The following is a 10734-nucleotide window of genomic DNA, read 5'->3' as shown; positions in this document are numbered from 1 at the left end:
AATGTAATATCCCGAATTAGGGCCTAATCGGAATAGTGATTTCGTGACTACAAATCCGAGATAGAAATAATTATTTTATAATTATTTTGAGGTTTATGATATGATTGAATGATTGTGTGAAAATTTCGTGATGAAATTCTATGCATAAAGTGCTTAAGTTGAGATTAGGGACTAAATCGAATAATTTGTAAAACTTGCATTCTAGAAGTTTTTAGTATGAAATTGCTTTAGAATATTAATGAGGAGGTCTTAAATAGCAATTTGACCAATTTCTAAGTCTATGGAAAAAAAATTTGGACATGGATGGAATTTTTTGAAAGTTTAGTAGTAAGGGCATTTTGGTCATTTGGATATTAAATGAAATTATGTAGTATAGGAAGTTGTAGATAAAACGGAATAAAAATGAGGTATCGAGACCTCAAATTTATAAACCGAGCCATAAATATTTTTAGAAATATTTATGGAGTGTAAATAAGTTAGTATTAAAGTTTAGTCAAGAAATTTTAAGATTTGATGATTAATTAGGTGAAAAGGACTAAATTGAACTAAGTGTAAAATTGTGAGATGTGATTAAATAGCTTAAGTATTTAAAAAGATGGATTTAAAGAGCAATTAGACCCAAAGGTTAATGGCTGGACTGTTTGGGTATGAAATAAGCAAGAAAACAATGTGAACAAGGGACAAAATTGGAATTAGCATAAAAGTTAATAGTTAAAAAAATGATGTAATTGAAAATCTAGACATTTCTTCAACTTTCTCAGCCAAAAACGCCGTAGCAGGTCTCCTATGCTGGTTTTTCATATTTTTGCACCATGTAAGTTCAATTTTTACTATTTCTTAGTAATTTTATGTTTTGTGACTTTTACAATTAGGTCCAATCATCTAATTCATTAGTTTTTGATTTGGTGGGTGAAATTGGAAGTTACCCTGGCTGATTAAGGGCAGTATATGATGAATTATTATGAAATTGAAGTTCTAATTTCATATTAAGGTTGTTTTATTAAGTCATTTTGATAGAAAATGGTATTTAGGACCTAATTGTGAAAAAGTTGTGAATTAGATGTTGGTGTTGAAATTGAGAATATCAAGGGTTGTGAAATAATTTATAATGATAAAATAAAGTGTTAATTGAGAAAAAAATAGTTCAATTGATGGGTGAATTGAGCAGGACTAAATTGTAAAAGCTGTAAATTTTAGGGTAAAAGTGTAATTTCGAAATTTGAACAGCATAAATTGTGAAGTGAAATAGAAATCAAATAAATGCTAATGAGTAGAAATAATTTATATTATAGATCAAGAGAAGCGAGATTCAAGTCGTGATCGAGGAAAAAAATAAAGTTTACGAGGAATAGGCTCGATTGCTAATATTTTATATCGAGGTAAGTTCATATGATTTTAATAATGCAATGTGTAATTTAATGTTTTGAAATGAAAATTTCATGAATGATATAGTATATTATTGCATATAAAATGTCATTAAATTGTGATAATTGTAAAATGATATTTGAATAAAAGTATAAATTAAATGGAACAACGGACTTGAGTACTTTCATTCGAGTGGCTAAGGCGAATTGTGGAAAAGACCATGGTTGGACCATGGCAGCATGTGAAATCTGATTTTCGTATAAGACCATAGCTGGGCTATGGCTTCGGAGAAATGTGATATGTGCTTCAGTATAAGAGCATATCCGGGATATGGCATCGGTGTGATATGTGCTACTGTATAAGACCATATATGGGATATGGCATCAGTGTGATATGTGATCCGTGTAAGACCATGGCTGGGCTATGGCCTCGATATGTGATATGTGACTATGTGCAAGTCCATAGTTTTACTATGGCATTGTGATAATGAGGTACTCAATTCGTAATCGTTCCCTAATTTGATTATGAGCGAAAATGTAAAATGGCCGAAAAGATTAAGAATTGGTGAATACTATGAAAATGACACGATTTGGAATAAGTTCTTGATACTTGATGACATTGAGATTATGGATCTATGCTTATGAAGCATAATTATGTGTTCTTACCATGATGGATGAAATGATATTGTATGGATTTAGTGAATAATAGTGGTGAATGAATAAATATGGCCTTGGCAGTTTTGGGTTACTGCAGTAGTGTAACTTTTGAAATTCACCATAAATTGTGGAAATTGAGTTAAGGGCTGAATAAAATATGAGATTAAAGCCTGATGAGTCTAGTTTCATATAGAGAAAACGGTACATGCAATTGGACTTTATGTTATGAGATATTTAAATTGTTGTGAGACAGAGTCTGAATGACTTCGAGATCCCCTGTTCTGATTTTATAAAATCATTAGAAATTGTACAAAAATAATTATGAGTTTTAATTTATATATTTAAAATCCTTATCGAGTCTATTTTCAATATGGATAGACGGGAACATCATCCAAGTCCCGAATTATGAGATAAATAATTTTTAGTGAAGAGAGGTCAGAACTGTTGGACAGCGAAACAGGGGAAACTTTAATGAATAAACTGTACTAAATGGATAAACCAAAAATTATGGAAATTTTATGGAAGAAAGGTATATGAATCTAGTTTCAAGAAAAATTAACGTAACTTAATTTTGAGTTTCGTAGCTCCAGAAATAAATTATTTAGTAAATATATCTCGATAAAACAGTTTAAGCTGAGTATGTATAATTGTACAATTGTGGTGTTTTATCTTAAAAGCATGTTGGTAGTTGCTTATTAATTTCATATGGACTTACTAAGCATTTATGCTTACCCCCTCCTTTTCATTCCTTATAGTTTTGACAAGCCAGCTCAGAAATCGGGAACGGTCGGAGGCCCACTCACACTATCCGTATACCATCTTGGCATAATGGCTTGTATGTTTTGAGTATGGCATGTATAGCATTATAATCATTTTGTATATATGGTCTTATGATATGGATATTGAGTGGTATGGAAATGCTTGATAATGATTAGCCATTGGAATGGCTAATCATGATCATATTTGGTGTTATGTATGCTAAATTGTTAGCTAATCCATGGAAACCATGAAATAGGCAAAATTTACCATAAAATAGATTCAGACAACAGCAGTGACGTGAGTTTGAAAAATCATTAAAAATAGTAGAGATATAATTAGTTGATGAATAAAATATGTAATTGAAGAATTATGAGTCTATTTTCATATGGATGGAACAAAACAGGTATATGAGTTATATTTTATGAGAAGTTAAATTTTTTGTGAAACAGGGCCAGAGTGATTTCTGGATCCCCTATTCTGACTTTGGAAATTCACCATAAATTGTACAAAGATAATTAGAAGTCATGCTTTATATTTACAGATTCCTTATTAAGTCTAGTTTTATTAGTAACAAACGGCATAGTCATTTAAACTCTGTACAGGGAGATATCTGATTCGTAATACACAGAGGTCAGAGCAGTCGAACCCTAAAATAGGGGAGACTTTAACTAATAAACTGTACTAATTGGCCCAACAAAAAACTCTAGAAAAAAATTTACTAGATAGATATATGAGTCTAGTTTAAGAGAAAATTTACGGAATTTTATTTCGAGTTTCGGAACTCGAGATATGAATTTTTAAGCAACTATGACGCAGTTGGACAGCTTGTCCGAATTTGTTTAAGTGCTCAAATAAGTTTAGTAATGCCTCGTGCTCGACTCCGACGACGGTCTCGGGTAAGGGGGCGTTACATTAAAGGTCTCCCTAGATTGACATAAACTGCCATGCGAGCATACTGACCCCGGGTTTTGCTATTCGTATTGAAATCTAATTTAGTTACTTTTCCCACCATTCCCTCAATTTCCAGTAGGATCTGTTTTTGATATAAATGACTAGGAAGACCAGGAAATCAGATCCATGTGAGAACTAAATTGGGGTAAGGCAACCTAGGGTTAAAATCGATCGTCCATGGCTGAAAGGTTAGATAATGTCTGAATATAACCCACGGCCCCTGGGACAAGATCATATCATAGTCGGCAGTGCTTTGGAATTTAGCAAGAAAATAACCATTCTCTATATCCATTAATTGAAAAGGCTTAGATAGCTTCCAAATCCCATATAGTCTGTTATGCAAGGTCGTAATTCCAGGGTTTCTGTAACGCCCCCACGCCCGAAACCATCACCGGAGTCAAGCTTGAGGTGTTACTAAACTTATCTTACCTTTTAAACAACTCTAAATCACTTATTTTAATTTTCGGAATAAACTATTTTTCTGCGTCATGGTTACTTAAAAATTCATTTCTCGAGTTTCAAAACTCGAAATTAAGATCCGTAAATTTTTCATGAAACTAGACTCATATATATATCTACTAATTTTTTTCTAGAATTTTTTACTTAGCCAATTAGTACAGTTTATTAGTTAAAGTTTCCCCTGTTTCAAAACTTGACTGCACTGACCTCTTCTTACTACAAACCATTTTTCTTCCTGTACAAAATTCATATGACTAAGTCGTTTGTTTCTCTCAAAACTAGATTCAACAAGAATTCTAACCGTATAAATTATACCTTCTAATTAGTTTTGTACAATTTATGGTGAATTTCCAAAGTTGAAACAGGGGATCCAGAAATCGCTCTGATCCTGTTTCACTAAAACTCAGATATATCATAAAATATAATACTTTTACCTGTTTTGCTTATTCCATAAGAAAATATACATAATAAGATTTAATTTCATATATTATTCATCTTCAAACTATGTTTCTAAAATTTTTAGTGATTTTTCAAAGTTACATCATTTCATTACTTGAATCTGTTTTTAGGTTACTTTCACATTTTCATAATTTTCATGTGATAATCATCATTCAATCATACATATTAATAAACATGTATATCATCAGCTATTTTCTTAGCTAATCACTAGCAAGTATTTACACATCATTCATTATTCATATTATACCAAAAGTAGCTAAGTTTCTATACATGCCATACCCAAAACAAAACGTCTAGTTATACCGAGTTATTTCTTTGATAGTGTGATCGGCCTCCGACATTTCCTTCGATCCCGAGTGACTAGATAAGTACTATAAGAAGAAGAAAATAAAGAGATTAAGCACTAGGCTTAGTAAGCTTACAAGCAAATAAATCACAACATTCAACATAATGGATAATTATGCATAATATCATCTAACATCATAAATTTCTTTACTTCTCAATTTCTATCTTCTTCTTTATTCCCTTACCTTCTTTCTTACGACCTTTCCTTTTCATAAGTATAATCTACTTTTCCTTTGCTGTTAATTCACTGTAATTTAACTCGTATCCTGACCCGTTGAACCACTCGGAATACTAAGGATACTAGGTCGTTCTGTCTATCAATATCTCGCCAATGCCATGTCTTTGACATGGACTTACATGAATTATTCTGTCTCCAATGCCATATATAATATGGACTTACATGGCTCAATCCTGTCTCCAAAGCCATATTTCTAATATGGACTTACATGACTCATTTCGTTTCGTCTGTCAACCCTAATATCCTAACATTCCTAGGGTTCAACCGGGCTTTCTAACACTTTTCCTCTGTCACTTCACCTTAAATTCGACTTTAAATATTTTCATAACATAATATATAAATGCTGAAATTGACAATAATAATGTAAAATAAAAGAATATTGCATTTATTTCTGTAAACTTACCTTGATACAAAATGTGACTAAACCTTACAATTTAGTCCTTTACTTTTCTTTTCCTCGTTCTTCTTTGGATTCTTGATCTATAATATAAAATATTTCTACTCATTAGCATTTATTTGATTTCTATTTCACTTCACAGTTTATGCTGTTCAAAATTTGAAATTGCACTTTTACCCCAAAATTTCAGCTTTTACAATTTAGTCCTGCTCAATTCACCCATCAATTGAACTAATTTTTCTAAATTAACACTTTTATTTTATCATTATAAACTATTTCACAGCCTTTGATATTCTGAATTTCAACACCAACATCTAATTCACAATTTTGCTCACAATTAGGTCCTAAATACCATTTTCTATCAAAATGATGTTGAAAAGTCAAAAATGGTGGGTGGTGGGAGGTGCAATTGGCACCGAAAGAAAAAAAGTGGCAAGCAACTTGTTTAAAGTTGAATGGGATAATTGCAATTTTGGTCCCTAATTTTTTAGGCCATTTGCAAGTTAGTCCCTGAGCCTTAACTATAAATAGGCCTAACCATTTCTCATTTCAATCATCCCAACCAATCTTTCTCTCTTAGTTTTCTCTCTTCTCCCATTTGAGAATTCTTAAGGAATTCTATTTGTTTGTAATATTTTGGAGATAGTAAAGTTATCATCGGTGTTAGTGCGGGGCGTAGGTATAATTTACGAACCTCGTTAAAACTCTTGTGTTCTTTCTTGTCCTATTTTTCTTTCAATATTTGAGGGTATAATAGTAGTATTTAATTGTGCTATTAAATTACTATAAAGGGATATTCGACTAAGGAAAGACTTGGTATTTAAGAGATCCTTGTGATCCACCTCTCTTCCCCGGAATTGAACTTTGTGTGATTTTTAGTACAATAATTTACACGCTTCGAACCTATTGAAACAACAAGTGGTATCAAGAGCCGAAGGTTAATCGTAGTATGCTCTGTGGTTGCGTTTAAACCGATCTTCCACATCGTAAAAGATTTCCTTAGGTATATTGAAAGATTATGGAGAAAGCGGTCGGTGTAGGAGCTTCAACATCGTCCATGTGGACAAGACCGACAATTGCAAATGCAAGATTGGCCGTGGAGATCTTTGATGGCATGGGCCATTTTGGTATGTGGCAAAGTGAGGTTCTAGATGCCCTTTTCAGCAGGTCTAGACATTGCCATTGATGAAGAGAAACCGGATGATGTATGGGAGAAAGATTGGAAGGCGATCAATCGGTTGGCATGTGGCACAATTCGATCATGCCTTTCTCGAGAGCAGAGGTATGCTTTTTCAAAGGAGACTTCGCAAATAAGTTGTGGGTGGCACTTGAAGAAAATTTTTGAAGAAAAACAGTCAAAATAAGCTCCACTTGAAGAAAAGATGTTTCGCTTCACTTACGTCCCAAGTACCACAATGAATGATCACATCACCAAATTTAATCAGTTAGTCACCGATTTCTTTGAATATGGATGAGACATTCAAAGATGAAGATTTGGCTTTGATCTTTGTTGGGGTCACTTCTGAGGAGTTTGAGTTCTAGAAACTACTCTACTTTATGGCAGAGTGATATATCTCGAGCGAAATGCATGCGGCCTTATCTGATTATGAGCAGAGAAAGAAGGACAAACAGAAAAACTCAATCGAGAGATCTGAAGCTTTAGTAGTCCGAGGTCGTTCATACACTCGGAAGAAAACTCAAAAGGGAGATCAAAGTCAAAGTCCATACTGGGAAAGATGAATGTGCCTTTTGTCATGAGAAAGGCCTTTGGAAGAAAAATTGTCCAAAGTGAAGAATAAGGAAAAGTCTGCTGTAGATGCTTGTGTTGCAAAGCATGATACCGTGACTCAATTATCATGGTTGCATCATCATCGTCGTTCCATTCGGATGAGTGGATATTGGATTCGGGTTGTACCTATCATATGTCCCCTAACCGGAGTGGTTCTCGATTTAGTAGAACTAAATGGAGGAGTTGTTTATATGGGCAATGACAATGCTCAGAAAGCTGTTGGGATAGGTTCAATCCAATTAAAGAATCAAGATGGATCAACCGAGTTCTAGCGATGTTGATGCGTGCCCGTTTGAAGAAAAATCTCATCTCATTGGGAGCCTTGGAATCCAATGGTTCGGTTATTACTATGAGAGATGGGGTTTTGAAAGTGACATCTGGCGACTTGTGATATTGAAGGGCATCGGAAAAATAACTTGTATTACTACCAAGGTAGTACAGTTATTGGAGCAGTCGCTGCTGACTTCCGGTAACAAAGAATTGGACTCAATGCAGTTGTGGCATATGAAGTTGGGACATGCCAGCGAAAAATCCTTGCAAATTCTGGCAAAGCAAGGATTGTTGAAAGGTGCAAAGGCTTGCAAATTAAAATTTTGCGAGCATTGTGTTCTGGGAAAGCAAAAGAGAGTGAAATTAAGATCGCTATCCATAATACAAAAGGTATTTTGGAATATGTTCACTCAGATGTGTGGGGGCCTTCCAAAACACTTTCGTTGGGAGGAAAACACTACTTTGTTACTTTTGTTGATGACTTTTCCAGAAGAGTTTGGGTGTATACCATGAAAACTAAAGATGAAGTGCTTGGAGTTTTTCTTAAATGGAAAACTATGATCGAAAACCGATGGCAAGAAAATCAAGCGGCTTAGGACGGACAATGAAGGGAATATAAGTGATCCGTTCTTCGATGTGTGCCAAGAGTATGGTATTGTTCGACACTTCACGCTTAGGGATACACCACAATGAGAATGGAGTGGCAGAGCGTATGAATCGAACATTCTTGGAGAAAGTTCGATGTATGTTGTCCAATCTTTGGGTTGGGCAAGCAATTTTGGTGAGGTTGTGACATCTGCTGGCCATCTTGTTAATCGTTTGCCATCATCTGCATTAGAAAGAAAAACTCCTATGGAGGTATGGTGCGGAAAACCCACTCTGATTATGATTCCTTACATGTGTTTGGATCTCGCATATTACTATGTGAAGGAGTCAAAGTTAGATCCGAGGGCAAAGAAAGCTCTCTTTATGGGAATCACTTCAGAGTGAAGGATTTCGTCTTTGGTGCTTAAGCACAAAGAAAATGATCATAGCAGAGATGTTACCTTTGATGAATCGCCACATTGAAAAGGTAGCAGATGAAGATATTCAGACAAGCGATACTCCACAGCGGTGGAGTGTACTCCAAAACAGTGGAGTTTGAGCAGATGGGGATTTGCCCATTAATAAGTCTAATTCTCCAGCCACAATGGAGGAATTAGAGGTTGAAGAGGTTCGACCCAAGAACCATTAAGTACACGAACCGATTGCGATTGCAAGGCCAAGGAGAGAAATTCGTAAACCCGCCGATTTATCGATATGGTGGCCTCACGCCTTCCCGTTGTTGATGATGATATTCCTATCACTTATCAAGAAGCAATGCAAAGCTTAGAAAGTGATAAATGGAAAAGCGCCATGGATGAAGAAATGCAATCTCTCCGAAGAACAATACTTGGGAGTTGGCGCAATTACCGAAAGGTAAAAGGGCAATCGGATGCAAGTGGGTATTCGCAAAGAAAGATGGATCTCCTAGCAAGAAAGATGTTCGCTACAAGGCAAGGTTAGTAGCTAAAGGCTACGCTCGAAGGAGGAATTGACTACAATGATGTTTTTCCCTGCTGTGAAGCATTCCTCCATTAGAATTTTGTTGGCCTTGGTAGCAGTTGAATTTGGAGCTAGCTCAACTTGATGTTAAAACGGCTTTCTTGCATGGTGAGTTAGAAGAGAGATCTATATGACTCGGCCGAAGGATACAAAGATCTTGGTGGTAGAAATTGGGTTTGTAAGCTGAACAAATCGCTATATGGATTGAAGCAATCCCGAGGCGATGGTACAAGCGATTTGATAGCTTTATGAAAAGCGAAGTACACAAGAAGCAAATATGACAATTGTGTGTATTTGCGAAGCTACATGACGGATCTTTCATTTATCTACTCTTGTATGTTGATGATATGTTAATCGCTTGAAGAGCCAAAAGAGATAGATAAGTGAAGGCTCGTTGAATCAAGAGTTCGAGATGAAAGATCTAGGTGAGGCCAAGAAGATTCTCGGCATGGAGATAAGTAGAGATAGACAGAGAGGCAAGCTTTGTTTGAATCGAAGCAATATCTGAAAAAGGTATTACAATGTTTTGGTGTAAATGAAAACACTAAACATGTAAGTACCCACTTGCTTCTCATTTGAAACTTAGTGCTCAATTATCTCCGAAAAGCGAAGAAGAAAGAGAATATATGGCAAAAGTCCCATATGCTAATGCAGTTGGGAGTTTGATGTATGCGATGGTGTGTACGCTGGCCCGACATTTCACAAGTTGTTGGAGTTGTGAGCGGTATATGCATGATCCTCGAAAAGGACATTGGCAAGTCAGTGAAATGGATTCTACGGTATCTTGAAAACCGTAGATGTTGGTTTAATTTTGAACAGGATGAAGCACTTGGTGGGTTTGTAGTCGGATATGTTGATTCCGACTTTTTGGTGATTTAGATAAACGTCGTTCAACTACGGGTATCTGTTTACTCTTGCTAAAGCCCAGTGAGTTGAAGTCTACCTTGCGTCTCTGATGAGCGTGTCTACTACTGAAGCGGAATATATGGCGATTCTGAGAAGTCATTACGGAGGCTATTTGGCTTAATGGATTGTTGAAAGACTTGGGAGTTGTTCAAAGTCACATTAGTCTATATTGTGACGATCGAGCGCTATTCATTTAGCGAAAAATCAAGTCTATCATTCAAGAACCAAGCATATCGACGTAAGATATCACTTTGTGCGGAAGTCTTTGAAAAGGAAAAATTCTACTTGAAGATTCCGATGCAGATAATCCTGCAGATATGATGACCAAAGTGGTAACAACAATCAAGTTTAATCATTGTTTGAACTTGATTAACATCCTGAGAATTTGAGCACCTTCAGTGTATGGCGCCGAGCGCATTTGGAGGCATTACAAAAGATAGCTTTATCGAATTTGGGGAGTTGAAAGAAGTGAAGATGTGATTATCCTAATCAAATCTTCAAGGTGGAGATTGTTGAAAAGTCAAAATGGTGGGTGGTGGGAGGTGCAATTGGCACC

General features: G+C 35.4%; 1 long non-coding RNA gene across 1 annotated transcript; it reads left to right on the top strand.

Moving 5' to 3' along the window:
• The first annotated feature begins 741 nt into the window (after positions 1-741).
• On the top strand, positions 742-3054 carry LOC128281514 (uncharacterized). The gene is made up of 2 exons (XR_008271732.1): positions 742-814; positions 2777-3054. It is a non-coding gene; the product is annotated as an uncharacterized LOC128281514 (long non-coding RNA).
• The last annotated feature ends 7680 nt before the right edge of the window (positions 3055-10734 follow it).

Source organism: Gossypium arboreum, chromosome 10 (assembly GCF_025698485.1).
Source record: "Gossypium arboreum isolate Shixiya-1 chromosome 10, ASM2569848v2, whole genome shotgun sequence".
Lineage (NCBI taxonomy): Eukaryota > Viridiplantae > Streptophyta > Magnoliopsida > Malvales > Malvaceae > Gossypium > Gossypium arboreum.
This window is presented reverse-complemented; position numbering and strand designations above follow the sequence as displayed.